Below are 16026 nucleotides of genomic sequence, written 5' to 3'. Positions count from 1 at the left end.
AACTGAGGGCCCTTAATGAGGAGGGGGATATCAGGCTGTGTGCGGAGCAACACGGGGGTTGTTGTTGGTTGGAGCTGAAGGAACGAAGAGGACAAGAGCCGTGGAGAAGAAGCCTGGGACCTCGCCCTCCACACCTCGTCCTCTCCAGCAGTGTTGGCTGATCCCCCGCTGGGGGCAACGACGAGGATGGAGGTGTGAGGGAAGAGTGACAGGCTAGCGGAGTATTAAGTGACAGGTGAGCGGAGTATAGAGTGACAGACTAGCGGAGTAGAGAGTGAGAGAGATAGCGGAGTATAGAGTGACAGACTAGCGGAGTATAGAGTGACAGGCTAGCGGAGTATAGAGTGACAGGCTAGCGGAGTATAGAGTGACAGGCTAGCGGAGTATTAAGTGACAGGTGAGCGGAGTATAGAGTGACAGACTAGCGGAGTATAGAGTGACAGGCTAGCGGAGTATAGAGTGACAGGCTAGCGGAGTATAGAGTGACAGGCTAGCGGAGTATAGAGTGACAGGATAGTGGAGTATAGAGTGACAGGCTAGCGGAGTATAGAGTGACAGGCTAGCGGAGTATTAAGTGACAGGCTAGCGGAGTATTAAGTGACAGGCTAGCGGAGTATAGAGTGACAGACTAGCGGAGTATTAAGTGACAGCCTAGCGGAGAATAGAGTGTCAGGCTAGCGGAGTATAGAGTGACAGACTAGCGGAGTATAGAGTGACAGGCTAGCGGAGTATTAAGTGACAGGCTAGCGGAGAATAGAGTAACAGGCTAGCGGAGTATAGAGTGACAGGCTAGCGGAGTATTAAGTGACAGCCTAGTGGAGTATAGAGTGACAGGCTAGCGGAGTATTAAGTGACAGGCTAGCGGAGAATAGAGTAACAGGCAAGTGGAGTATTAAGTGACAGGCTAGCGGAGTATAGAGTGACAGGCTAGCGGAGTATTAAGTGACAGGCTAGCGGAGTATAGAGTGACAGGCTAGCGGAGTATTAAGTGACAGGCTAGCGGAGTATAGAGTGACAGGCTAGCGGAGTATTAAGTGACAGGCTAGCGGAGAATAGAGTAACAGGCTAGCGGAGTATAGAGTGACAGGCTAGCGGAGTATTAAGTGACAGCCTAGTGGAGTATAGAGTGACAGGCTAGCAGAGTATTAAGTGACAGGCTAGCGGAGAATAGAGTAACAGGCAAGTGGAGTATTAAGTGGCAGGCTAGCGGAGAATAGAGTGACAGGCTAGCGGAGTATAGAGTGACAGGCTAGCGGAGTATTAAGTGACAGGCTAGCGGAGTATTAAGTGACAGGCTAGCGGAGTAGAGTAACAGGCTAGCGGAGTATTAAGTGACCGGCTAGCGGAGAATAGAGTGACAGGCTAGCGGAGTATAGAGTGACAGACTAGTGGAGTATAGAGTGCCAGGCTAGCGGAGTATAGAGTGACAGGCTAGCGGAGTATAGAGTGACAGGCTAGCGGAGCATTAAGTGACAGGCTAGCGGAGTATTAAGTGACAGGCTAGCGGAGTAGAGTAACAGGCTAGCGGAGTATTAAGTGACAGGCTAGCGGAGTATAGAGTGACAGGCTAGCGGAGTATTAAGTGACAGACTAGCGGAGTATAGAGTGACAGGCTAGCGGAGTATTAAGTGACAGGCTACCGGAGAATAGAGTGACAGGCTAGCGGAGTATTAAGTGACAGGCTAGTGGAGTATTAAGTGACAGGCTAGCGGAGTATTAAGTGACAGGCTAGCGGAGTATTAAGTGACAGGCTAGCGGAGTATAGAGTGACAGGCTAGCGGAGTATAGAGTGACAGGCTAGCGGAGTATAGAGTGACAGGCTAGCGGAGTATTAAGTGACAGGCTAGTGGAGAATAGAGTGACAGGCTAGCGGAGTATTAAGTGACAGGCTAGCGGAGTATTAAGTGACAGGCTAGCGGAGTATTAAGTGACAGGCTAGCGGAGTATAGAGTGACAGGCTAGCGGAGTATAGAGTGACAGGCTAGCGGAGTATTAAGTGACAGGCTAGCGGAGTATAGAGTGACAGGCTAGCGGAGTATAGAGTGACAGGCTAGCGGAGTATTAAGTGACAGGCTAGCGGAGTATAGAGTGACAGGCTAGCAGAGTATAGAGTGACAGGCTAGCGGAGTATAGAGTGACAGGCTAGCGGAGTATAGAGTGACAGGCTAGCGGAGTATTAAGTGACAGGCTAGCGGAGTATAGAGTGACAGGCTAGCGGAGTATAGAGTGACAGGCTAGCGGAGTATAGAGTGACAGGCTAGCGGAGTATTAAGTGACAGGCTAGCAGAGTATAGAGTGACAGGCTAGCGGACAACAAAAATCACGAAACGTCGTGATTTTTGTTTTTTTATTTTTTACCTACGTGACTTTACCGAATAGAACCAAAGAGTATGGATCCTTGCCGTCACGAAAGCTTCAAATCTAGAAGTGACAGGCTTGCAAAGTATAGAGAGAGGAAGTTCGGAGCAAGGGTGCGTTGTGTTAGCGTGAGGAGCATCCATACAGGATGTGAACTAATAAAGTGACAGAGGAGAAAAGCTAAAAGTGTCTGTGTGAATACACCACTACACATGTTACCGGTTAGGTAAGTCACAGTTTATCAATATGACATAATCACGAGAACAATGTCACTCAATTGTAAGTGTTGTGCCTTTGCTCTCCAACACACTGGTGTGCTGAAGTATCAACTGATTAGCGGGTTTTGTTCACGTGACAAACAACACGTTTACATCTGCGCGATCTAACTCAAAAAACGTTATGAAAAATAATATTGGCCACGAAAGCCTACGTGTTGAACTTGAATTTATTTTATATTCATTTCGCAGTTCAGTCAGTTCATATGGATCAATTATGTGCAGTAGTAATAAACGGAACAAACTTAAAAAAAGAGATGTTTTCAAAACAGTTTGGTGCTGATTGAGAAGCGTTTAATTGCTCCACGCCTCCATGGCTAAGTCAACATGCAGTGCTTGCCCTGTGCGGAACGGCAGAATAACAGTGCATGTATTATCGTTACTGTGCAATAGCTTGCTGATCTTGTTGAAGAGCATAAACCATCACACAAACTATGGTCATCCTCGCAGCGGTTTTTGGCTTGCCATCAAACAAAGGTCACTGTATCGCGCACTTTCGGATGCGCTTCTGTGGTCATCTGAAACACTCTTCCTTCCGATATCAGGAAGCCACTTTTAAATCTATATTAAAAACGAATTTCTCTAGAACTGCGTTTAGTGTTTAGTTTTTTGTCCTTCCCCCACACCTCCGATTAGAAAAGCTGACTACGTACGGTGCAAAAGAAGTTCAAACACACGTACATATGTGCAACCCAGACCGAGCATTATTCGTAATTCACATCATTATCATCACCAGCCATGCTCTATCCACTGCTCGATTGAGGCCCACCCAAGTCATCGCCAACCCCTCGTGGGCTCACGATGCAACAGCTCCCACGCACGAGCCGATCTCATCGCTGCATCTCTACGGTGGTCAATCCTCAGATGTGTTTCCCTCCTTTGGCTGCCACTCGGCTGTCATTCTCGACCGCTGGCCTTCGTCTCTTCAGGCGATGCGACCACTCCGAGCACAACGTTCCCCGTCAGTCGACGCGATCGGTCTATTTTTAAATTGTTACCCGATCCCCGCGTTCCTCTTTTGTCTCTCATCAAACGTGCACCTCTGCATGCTACTTTGAGCGCTTTGTTGGAGAAGTGCCAAAAAAATAATAGGGCTCGTATTATGAATGTACAGATCTATCAAAACACACTTTGATGCATAAAGGCAAGTGTTTCTCTTTGTGCAGAAATGTGAACTATTCCCGCTGTCACCATTATCAACAATAAGAAAAATCACCAACGTGAAGTGCTTTGACCATTCTGAACATGGCCTTAAAAAAGTAAATAAACTGCAGTATTTATCGACTGACTTAATAAAAGTTCTGTAATACCGCGTGGTTTTATGTAGCATCAAAGTGCTAAATGTACGTCAAAGTGCTGTGAGTTGAGATGTACTTAGCATGGTCATTTTTTTAATTAAATGCAATAGTACCTGCTTACAGTTCTACTATCACAATTGCCGAATCGAGCCTCAAGAACACCTGGATCATAGTGGTCTTGCATTTGTAGCAGGCAGCACTTTTCTCTTCTGCACACAGCAAACACGCATTTGTGTTGTAGGACATGTGGCTCTAGCAGACGAGACAGCTGCAAACACAGCAGGGAGCAACCCGTATGAGTGGAGATCTTACCACAGCATAACCATCCAATCAACAGAACGGCTCCAATCAACCAAATTGTCGCGTCAGTGTTCTCTGCAAAGCAGTGGTTATGTGAAAATCTGCATTTGTGACCACACACACGGGCAATCAAGATGCTCCCTTTTTTGACAACCCTAAAATACATGAGATTGGAATACGGCAAAATGCACTCCCCGAGGTGGCTTGGTGGATGAGGGGGCATATATTCAAATAAACGTAGCGCGTTTTTGCGCCAGTGAAATCCTGGATTTCAATCGTGCGCAGTCCCAACGGTAAAATGTACAGAAAAATATTTGACTTAATTTCAACTTCTGAGGGATTACATTTGTTAATGCATGCAGTATATCTGAACCACTGACATTTATTAAACTAGCGGAGTGCTACTTGCTGTTATACAAGAGGCAGATTGAAGTGACCCCCCCCCCCCATTTGTAAAGTCACAAATTATTTCGTGATGCTGTTGCATTGGCAGCGGTGCACAAATAACAACACACTCACCACAGCCAAAACATCACCTGTTATATTTTTCCCTTTAAAGGACACAGTGTTCTTGACGAATGTGTAGAGGGGGGGGGGGGGCGGGGGGGGGTTGGCATATTTAATGTATTTCTGTCGTGTCAATTTCCACAACCGTTCACCTTACCTGATAGTGCTCTGCTGACCGGGGGCAGCTTTGGGAAGATACTTTCTTAACGATGACGGCACAGTTCATAAATAAATAATGGTATGTCCACAACATATTTACAGATTCAGTCTATATGGCTTCCATGTGGAAAGTGCAGCAAGGAAGGGATACACAGACAGCAGCAACATTGTGCAGGGAAACACAGCCAACGAGGACGGCCTGTCTTGCAGGTGTTTTCATGGCTTAATAAATGAATATATAAGTTGCATGCACACAATGCACACAATACATTTCCTCAGCTTGCAGAACAACACTTCCTGGCATCTGTGTGGTCACAGGTCCGGCGGGCACACGCTTGTTTTGCTAGCCCTTGCGAGTGACATTTTGACAGCGGCACAACACGCAGCCAACGTTTATGACATGTAACTGTTTGTTTTTTTTTTCCTGAGTGCAGGAGGTTCGTGCGGTGTACGTGTGCTTTTCTGCATTTTTTTTTTGTGCCGGGTTCCCGCTGGGACCACGAGCCACCTCAATCGTGTCACGTGACGAAGAAAAATAACGCCGCAGCTAAGAGTCATTGCCAAAGTGCCGCTTGAATCGTCGATGACGGCACTTGGCTACGGTGAGAGTAATGTTGAGAACCATTACCACCCTGCCGATGTTCACATGTTCGTAGAGTGGAGATCCTATCCATCTGAAATCTGTTGAGCAAGTTTAATGCCCTATTCCACCATTTACCACGTCCTGGGGAGTGACAGCATTTATTATGACGTGCACGATCTTTCCTTATGAGTGGAGCATGCACATTATAATATACGGCCTATACTCTGTATGCAGATTTTATATGCACATCTGCGCACAGCGGAGATGAAGACACAAGTGCTTCACGTGACTAGGAGTGAAAGATTTTGCATGCAATGGGGAAGTGTAGGCGGGGTTTCGCGAACGCTGATGGACTGAACTCAATTTCTGACCCTGTACACCTGTGGAGCTGTTATCTTCACCTGGTTAACGTATTTCCCGAAGAAACACTCAGCCTAAAATAAAATAAAAACCTGGCACGGGTGTCTGATGTTGATATACTTAGCCGCTCACCTTTCATGCCAGGTTAAATGGTTGCTCGCCAAGCGCCCCTTTCCTCCCCCCAACACTCTGCAAGGCTGCACAGGAGGCATATTGCCTTATTGTACACACCTCATGACTAGTGTCTCCCTGTTCAAATGTTTGCTGGCCGCACTCTTCTCAATTGGTGGCCTGAGCCACCGCAGTCAGAACTCCTCTCTCTCTCTCCACAAGACAATCACTCTCGACTCCCCCAATTACGTGGCACCCATTGCATTGACCATGCAATAGGTAAATTGGCGATGTGGTCATCTGATAAGGATGTACTAACATTGCATTTTTTTTGCAAGTGCGATTCGAGAACGAACGGGTGACGTAATAATGTATCCGCGGTTGTTTGTGTGTGGCTGCAGTAGAAAGGCGTGGGTTGTTTTCAAACGTAGTTTTTTGGGTTACGTCTCCAGCAAATAGTGCCGCGGCTATATAACATCCCGTTTATAACCAGCAGTGCCATTTGTAATCCCCCCCCACCCCGCAAAAAAAAACGTATGCGGTTGTGAAATTCGAACTTGATTAGGTGCTTTCGTGACTGCAGGAATTACTCTTTGGTTTTTTCGGTAAAGTCACGTAGAAATAACAAAAAAATAAAATTATATAATAGCATACGACGTTTCGATTGCAACACAAGCAATCATCATCTTTTGTACCTGATGATGATTGCTTGTGTTGCAATCGAAACGTCGTATGCTATTATACAATTTTATTTTTTTGTGAAATTCTACCCTATTAAAGATCGAGCAATGACTTAGCTAATTCTCCAACACATGCACGTGGCATGTAACTTTGAGAGCGAACAACCCACAACAGTGCTGGTCCGTCTAGCTTCCCAAAATGCATCCATAATACCTGTGATGTCTTAGCCACTGGTTTCAGACGAGCCATGCTACCGGTGGTCATATCTTCGCATCATCGTATTTACGACTCATTTTAAACAACAGATCACGGCTCCATACCTACAGTCTGCCCGAGTCTTTAGGCGTTACTTTCAAAACAGCCGTTAAATAAACTAGCCTACCAATTTTCAGCATTATGCAAACTTAGAGAATCCTCCCTTTTGAAGTTGTCTCTTTTTTTTTTACATGGAGGGGGGTTGTTTGGCTTTCACTTGAATTCCCACTGAGCTGAGGCTGGCTCCAAAACACCGCGTGGATCCCTACTGTGCTCGAAAAAAAAGGACACCAATTCGAATAAAGGAAGACGCCACTTCACAAGTGCGAGACGTTGATACGTTATGTTGGGGATGCAATTCGATGAAACGTACAACGCACCTTTATAAGGGTTATTTGCAGGAGATTCACGCAGAAAATATAATTGTTACGCCGCTTAGAAAGGGCCTTCATTTAACATCATTAAAATAAGTCGGTGCTCGTTTTCAAATACATATATTCATGAATTATGTGGTTTTTTGCCTCTTAGTGCATACTAATATATTTTTACGTTCCTCTCAATGTTTATGAAACTGAGAAATAACTGAGTAGCTCCGCTGCCTAATTTTACGATCAAAACACAACGCAGGCCTGCACTCCCAATTAATGATGACAGTGTAGTTTTGCATATTTAATGTCGTCTGTGGAAGGTGATAATAAAAACAAAGCTTTTTATATATATATTTAAAATCACAAACTCCAAGCCGAGACTTGTGAATCCAAATACCATTCCTGCAGCCGCTGTCTGTGTGAACAGTGGCCAAGTATAACGCTTGGGAATGACGAGCACAAGACCCGTGAGAGAGCCTGGGCTGCAGGCATCGGCGTGTCCATAACCCGTCAAGGACTCGGCAGAAACACGCTCTTGCGATGCGCTGTCAACATTCCGTGGACATGTGCTAATCAATCAATTCCTCTGCATAGGAACCCCCGCCCCCCACCCCTGAGATCCCCACGAGATGAGAAGTCCAGTCACAGTGTTTCCAAAGCGAAATTATCATGCGGCTGTGTCCAACCCTGTTCACAGTTTGTAGCCGGTGGTGGAAATTCCATTATCTTATGGTGGTGGTCCAGCTTTCTCGATGGCAAAACCCCAGTTGTAATAATGACAATAATAATTTACTTATTGATGATTATTTTCAGGAGGATATTGCTACTGGTTTTTTAAGTACTGTAAATTCCTTAATTAGGTGAAGGTGCAGGCCTGCAATTGTATTGCTCACGCCACCGCTGGTGGAAGGCGCCTCCACAAGAGGGAACTATAGAAGGTCCCCTCTCACAATGATTTAGCCTACTCTTCAACACCGGCCAAGACGTCTTGGAAGAGATGGTAGAACCTTCACTTTATCCCTCCCACTACCTCCCCACACAAGCCACCTGCACATTGACTGACGATGGTAATGAACTCATTTATTCTGCAGGGTGGCAGTGGAAGATTTAAGCGGTTTGCCCATTATTCCAATCGATACGCCGGGAGATCGACTCGAATCGAACCATACACCTCGATATCAAAAGTCCAGCAATGCTTCTAACCCACCACAGTAGCATTCCTTTACCAGATTTCTGCTGTTGGGATAAAGCTCAAATTTGTTGGAGAAAAGTCCAATAAACAAGGACGGAACACTCAAAAGCTGCACAAATAGGCCATCTGAAACCTGCGGGCTGTGCTGATCTTAAAACGCACCTCACTGCCCTGTACATGGCTCTCACACGCACATCACGGTGCCATCTCTGCATGATCCCACAAACCTTTCTCCAGGTTTCATAATATAATCACACGGGCATGCCATCGTAGCGAACTATGCCGATTACTTTATCATCATCGTCGACAGCCTTTATCACCCGCTGGATCAAGACCTCCCCCACGACAACAATACCATGCCTCCTGGTTTTCCTGCATAAATCATGGCCATAATAATTAAATAACATTACGGAAAGTAGCACTCGGTTTCATGATCGAGGGCAGAACTCTCCACTCCTCGAACGGCCGCCGAGTTCTACGCGACCAGCTGAACGTGCGCGGAGCGCCGTCGCGGTGCGACGTTAAGACTCGGACACAACCTTTGAGGAGTTGAGGGTCAACAGCCGTGACTTAATGGTGCATTATTGTACCAGGCAACCAACAAAACCGGCCACGGTAAGAGAGCAACACGAGTCCCCCGTGTGCTGAGAGCTGAAGGCATGGACGGAGCTTTCTCTACACAGCCCAACAATGACGCTAGAACCCTTCCTTAGAAAGCCACAGAAAGGAGGGGGAGTGATTCCTGTCTTTCCAGCTCAAGAGAACCCAAGCACACGGGAAAACAGTGCAACAAGCGAACCTCCGTGATGCCGTCTCTGATGTGACACATGTTAGTCGCGTTGCTTGCGGTGGCCTAAAGAAAGCACTGCTTTCACCGGTGATTGACAAAAATACAAATCAAACAGAGCGCAGTGTTCCCAATGTCGCGTATTGGATGGTAGATGAATGAAGATCGCTGTGAAGTGAGCGAAATCGATATATTCAAGCGGTTGCATTAAAGCACTGCTTAAGGCCATCGACTTTCCATGTTAGCGCCATTGCTCGTTGACCTACGCTTCTCAGACAGCCAACGCAGCAAGAAGACGTTGCCTGTAGATATTTAAAGACAACAGGTCTTTGGGTATTAAATACACATGCAGCAGAAATAACTTTGGTATAGACAGTACACGCAATCTACCAAAACAATTAAATGACTTGCTACTTTAATAAATCTGATGGTGGAAATAAAAGGATTACAGAAATCTTCACTGAAATTAAAACAACTAACTCCTTAGATGACGCAACAATGCATTTTCCCCCTCTGTTGTTTGAGTAATTACTTCTACGACTATTTTTATATTTTCTACGCAAGGCCCACCGAGCTATACAGATCTTTTTCCAAAGCGACCTGGCCACAAATGATAGCCCAACGAAGTGGCTTATCACGTGGAAATTTATAGCAGACAAATACGCCCAATGCACGTTCATAAATGTGGAGGCAAAAACCGTAGGACCCGGAGAAAAATCCACGCGGCCACGGGGAGAGAGACGTGCAAACTCCAAATATACAGCAGGCGTCAGGGTCGGGATGGTGAGGGAGTAAACATTTCGGCAGCATGGCACCACATGGTTTGGTGAAGCAGATGTCTGCTGCTACGATAGTGTCCGAAATACTTGAACAACTGCTGGGCGGTCATCGTCCCCATGAGTCGTGGAAACTGGATATTCCTATGTTCGAGACCAGTTCCTCAACAGGAGAATCGATGTGAACTTCACGCAAAGTGGTATTCATTATTTCGACCCAAAATAGACAAGCAGTGAACCCCCAACGACTATTGGCTTTTGGAACTCACCTTATTGGGCTTCCAGTCAGATTTATTTTGTACAATATCAGCAGTGAATAGACGAAGGGCTGAATATGATAATCATTATAATTTAATATGATACATGGGGTAGTAAACCGACAAACCAATGAACTTATTCTGTGACTGATGTAACGTTTAACTTCTCAAAGTGCTCCCTATATTAATCTCCTGAGTAGAATTATTCACAAAAGCAGGTGATATTCCACGCAAAAATGCCATACCTGACTGCACTCTCAACGTATTATCGGTGTCTCCCAGGCTCTACTCGTTAAACAACTGGCAAGCCACGTTGCTCAACATGACTGAAAAGTAAACAAACTCATACACCCATTAAAAACACAGCACAGCCTTTGTTAATCTCTTTGCTGTGGCATTTGCATCAGAAATATATTTTTTTACACTCTGAAAAAACATTTTTAAAGAGCCAGCCAGACAGCCAGAGAGCCAGCCGTGGACGGTTCGCGCGAGTTTCAGCCGCGTGTGTTGTTCTGAATTACATTTTGGCCACCCCTGCTGATGGTGCTTGTATTTATTTGCTACAATGCAGGTCACAAAGAAAAAGAAGTCGCCCTTGCTATGAGCTTGGAGAGCAAGAGGGGCGTTGCGCACTGCCGCGAGAGGACCGCTAAGCGCCAGCTCGGAAGTGGGTGGGGCAGGAGGAGGTGGGCAGCATCATTGTCCACTTATCAGCTGCTTCCCATGGGCGTTTGACAAACAGAATGGGTGCCAAACGGCGGTTAAATGCCCATTTCAACTTGGCGTTGGCACGCAAAGCAAAAAAAAAGGGGGGCTTTCAGAGGGGTTCTGTAGCTGTGGATATAACTGCATCTATATATGCGAGCCTTTTTTGCCATTATCCATTTGCCAAGCAGTTGGCGAAAAATAATTGGAAACTTAACATGTAAGTGTTTCGCAGCTGCTCCTAATCCAAGGGTGGTCTCCCCAGCTTTGGCTTGCGTGTAGACATGCGCTCAACACGCAGGCCCAATCAGGAAAGCCACACACTCGGAAGGATTGAAAATGTTGCAAAAAGGTGAGACAAGTCCATCGTGGGATCACGCATGTTTTATCTTTGCAGTGGGACCAGGGCCGGATTAAGGCTTTAGGGACTGAAGCCCAGGGACCTCCGCCAGCCGGAGGGCCTCCAAGTGAAACGTTATTTCATTTGTGAATGCTGAATTGTATTTGTTGTTAGCCTTACAAAAATAGATTTTTATTTTTCTTTAACTTTGTTTTCATTTTGAAACTATTACTGGGGGCCTCACAGTACCTGTAGCCCAGGGGCCTACAAAACCTTAATCCGGCCCTGAGTGGGACAGGCTGTGGCCATGACTAATAGTGCAATTTAAAAGTTTGGAAATGTCAGCCTAACACCGTTGTTGTTCTCACACCAACTCAAACAGAGGGAACCTTAGCCTGTTATTCACACTAGATTGTTGAAGTTGGTAGTACCCACACTTTATCACATCTGAAGCTACCCACCAGTCAAACGAATCCAGTGCACCCGTCTTACGCTCATCTCCATCGGCAGCCCTTAGCCGGCAGTAGAAATTCCATATTGCCATGGCACAGGTCAGTGAATCAATCGGACAGCAGATATCGCCCTCTCGCATAGACACTGTGGCTTCCTCCGAAACAGTCGTTGAATGAACATAGCGAGCAGGAGCCTCCGGAATTATAGTCAAGGAAGTTTTGTAAATCTTCCCATGTAAAGACTTCCAATGATGACTATTTTAAGCACAATATATGCCGATACATTGTCTTGAAATAAGTTCACGTAATTTAATTTTTACGTACCTACATTAAAATACCGATTTTGTAATTGCTTAGCAATACGTGCATGTGGATTAAGCAAAGCATAGGATAAGTAACGTGGTGGTTCAGCGGAGTATAACATGGCAGGAAAGTTTGTGACGAATTGTCAGTTTTGTGTGAAAGTTGTGTGAGTAATAATCACAAAGAGGAAGCTGTGATGGGTTGGTGGCCCACAAGTCCAATATAGAGGAGGGCAGGTCACTCAGACACACACTAGAGTGGCACAACTAAAGCCAGAGGGAGAGTTACTCTAAGAGCAGACGTTGGATATGAGGTATTGAGGGCGCCACAGTGGCAAGATGTTAACTACTTCGCCTGGCATACAAAATGTGAGTTAGATCCCGACCTTGACGCCTGTATATTTGGAGTTTGCATGTCTCTCTCCTCATGGTCGTCTGGATTTTTCTCCGGGTCCTCCGGTTTTCCCCTCCCCATTTAAAAACATGCATTTAAGAGTATTTGGCTACCATAAATGTCCACGTGATGAACCACTTCTTTCAGCTATATAATTTGTGGCCAGGCCGCTTCCGAAAAGAGCTATATAGCTCAGTGAGTCTTACCTGGTAAAAAAAAAATAGTTTTATAGCTTTAGTTTAGACTGATGATGGCGAGCTGTGGTGGCATCACTGTCATTGGTCATGATGACCTACTGACCTTGATAGAGTTATGCCCAAGGTGCAGCATGTAGCAATCCTGACACACGTGTCCATGCATTAATAGTAGCAGGCACATTGCTCAATCCAAGAGACATATTCAATAAAATTATGTTTTGCTCCCAAAGGAATAATTTCTGAAAGTCATAATTAAAGTTGCAACCTGTTTGTCTAAAATAAAATCTATCAGAATGGTCATTATCCAAACATGAGTCGACGTTTTGCAAAATACATTAAATAATTTACAAATTTAGAGAGCCCTTGCTAATCCAGTAATTATATTTATTTTGTATATACAAGAGGGTGTTGTCTGCATATTGCTTACATTGTAACTTGGGTTAATTACTTTTACTTAGCCCTTGTAGCCTGAACTTGTTTAAAGGGGGGGGGGGGCATATAAAAACTCAGAGGAGACAAAGGCTGAAGAAAACTTCCCCTGTTAAATATTTCACCAACATATTTCGACTCAACATGTATAAAGGGGGGCTAAGCCTGCAAGGGGGGGGGGAGGGGTGGGGCTCAGCCCCCTCCAGCTCCCCGATCCTATGGAACTGCTTGTACGACTGCACGATAACACACAAGGGGTTAGATTGCTCTAAACGCAAACACATCATATTGTATTCAAATACAGGCACGGGCTGGTGACGGCTAACACGTACGGCACTTCGCGCTCCTACGGCGGAGACCAAACACGGCTCCCGACGGCTCCCGGCGGCTCCCTACCAAGACAGGCAGCCACCTCACCACGTGGTGTTCGCTCTACGACCCTACAGGGACAACAACTTGGCAGGGATTTTAACTCATGATTAGGAACCATCTGCTCAACCAACCGAGTCTATGTATCCCAGATAATAATGTTCGATTAGATTCTATAAATGCAACTTGATAATTGTGGAGTGGGTTTTGTGGAGTCGGTTGAAGGGAGTGTATATATTTATATTTTTGTCTTCAGATAAGCCAATGCTATTCATGTATATATGACATTTAAATGCTATTTGTAATATGAAATTAATTGGTATTATAGAGCATGCATCTCCTAAACTCTGACATTCCATTGGAAATGAGTGCACGAAAGCCCAGAGTGGTCTATGATCCTGAGCTCTCATTCCCTTTCCACGTCTCTCAACTCTGCAGAACCTCTCACCTCCATGTGCACCACATCTCCCGAATCCACCATTTACTTACCCCCAGCTGCCCCTGAGAGCCTGATCCATGCCTAATCACATCCCGACTCGACTACTGAAGCCCTGTCCTCTACAGCCTCCATCCATCCCTTATCTCCAGACTGCATACGATCCAAAATGCGGCTGGCAGACTTCTCGCCCGCCCGCACCCATAATAGAAATCACATCACCCCACGACTCCAATCTTTTCCTAATCCAATCCTGGCTCAATTTCAAGGACTTCCCATTTTCAAGATACTCCATGGACTCACTCCTGCCTACCTCTTCCCTCTTATCTTACCCAATCTCCAATCAAGTCCAGGCTCAAAACCTTTTTTTCCGCACTGCCTATAACTGCCCGCATCTTTCCTTCTGCATTTAACACACATTTTTAACATTACACACGTCCAGATACAAAGTGAGAGAGGATAAAGATATGCAGAAAAATAAAGTGAGAGCTGATCATTGCAGCACAGGCAAAATATAAAGTGTTCATTGCGGCATGTAGCTCACTGGCCTTTAATCCTACAGCCTTGAATGAAAGAGCCACAGAGATACAGCATGAACATACAACCATTCAGGCCGACTTGTGGGGTTTGAATGCATTTAATTTGTTACACGGATGATGTCCCCGTTTCGCCAGTTGCCCAGCTAATTCACACGGGCGATCCGTGGTTCATGAGCACAGCAGCAGCAGCAACAAAAGACAAAAAAATATATACCAATATTGCAGAGCATGATTACAGGGGTCCTTCAGGAATAGTGAACAACTGACAAACGAGGTGCTTAACGGCCACTGCAGAAACGCACGGGAGTACGAGAACAAAAAAAAGTGCAAACACAATGAGAGTGAGAGGAGCAAGAAAAAAAATGTAGGTGCAGATGCAAGCGAGCTCTACATTTTTAGTCTAACAGGGACACAAACACACGTGAATTGAAAAAAAGACCACCTTCCGCCTTTCGCTCTTCAACAGAATTTGCAATAGATTAATGCTATAACTAATTTCAACAACAATGGTTTATAAAGTTGCCGTGGCCGGAGCTTGGCATAAAGCGCCTGGTGAGATGGGAATCTGGAAGCGAAGTGTTTTTGTCACAAACGAGCAGGTGCTAAAAAAAAATTGTCATTAGCCGCTGTCTCATGCCCCGACATGGCTGTAAACGGACCAGTGGAAATCGCAGCCTACGTCTGGTCTGAATGACCCCTGCAGTGCAGCACTCGAGTAGTCACAGTCATAAAGTTACAGTCCCAGTCGGCGAAGTAAACTCAACCCATTCCCCCTCGAGGGTAAAGAGGTCAGAGGTAGTTGTCCTACGAAAAGACCCAGCCTCACCATATGAATGTTAAATTTATTGCGCTGGCTAAGTGCCAAAAATGGAGATGACAACTACCCAATGCTTGTATTCAGCAGGACGCACCTTTGACTTGTGATGCATATCCAGTAGACAGACACAAGCATCCAAAAAACCATAAAATAATAAAAATCCATAAAATATACATTACTTGTTAGGTGTATGATGTAACATGTGATGATTGTATATTCAGTCAGTGTGGCAAAAAGTACTAAGTGGAACCATACAATCAGCTATAGCGAGATATTCTTAATCAGTTTCTACGTTTATTTCCTTTTTAGCAGTATTATTCAACCAATTCAAAAAAAATCAAATTTATGTATGTTGAACTTCTTTCGCACTGTACGCAGCCGACCGTGCTAATCGGAGGTGTGGGGGAAGGACAAAAAGCGAAACACAAAAAGCAGTTCTAAAGAAAGGAGTCTTCAGTCTATATTTAAAAGTGCATAGCTCCAGTGGCTTCCTGGAAGGAAGAACATTCCAGATGGCCACAGAAGAGCATCCCGTGTTCCATGGCTCATCTCCATTGGTGGTCCTGAGCCAGTGGAGAAACCTCCACAGTAGATGGTGGAACTAGTCACAGGACAGCTGATGTTGACCAACTACAGAGCGCTAATTATTTTACTGAGTGCAGAGAGGAATGATGGGCTTAGCTCCTGACCAACATTTGCATCTATGGCTTTTCAATTGCAAAATGAGCATTCTGAAACAGAATCATCCATTACAGTTTTACAATTGTAAATGGCCAAGC

The 16026-nt window shown here is 45.3% G+C and overlaps 1 protein-coding gene across 1 annotated transcript in view; it reads right to left on the bottom strand.

Moving 5' to 3' along the window:
- The window catches only part of TMTC2 (transmembrane O-mannosyltransferase targeting cadherins 2), a 322742-nt gene that overhangs the window by 177014 nt on the left and 129702 nt on the right, over positions 1-16026 (bottom strand). The window lies entirely within an intron of this gene.

This window comes from Petromyzon marinus, chromosome 7 (genome assembly GCF_048934315.1).
Source record: "Petromyzon marinus isolate PM22_M1 ecotype Great Lakes invasive population chromosome 7, UKy_Petmar_22M1.pri1.0, whole genome shotgun sequence".
Taxonomy (NCBI): domain Eukaryota; kingdom Metazoa; phylum Chordata; class Hyperoartia; order Petromyzontiformes; family Petromyzontidae; genus Petromyzon; species Petromyzon marinus.
This window is presented reverse-complemented; position numbering and strand designations above follow the sequence as displayed.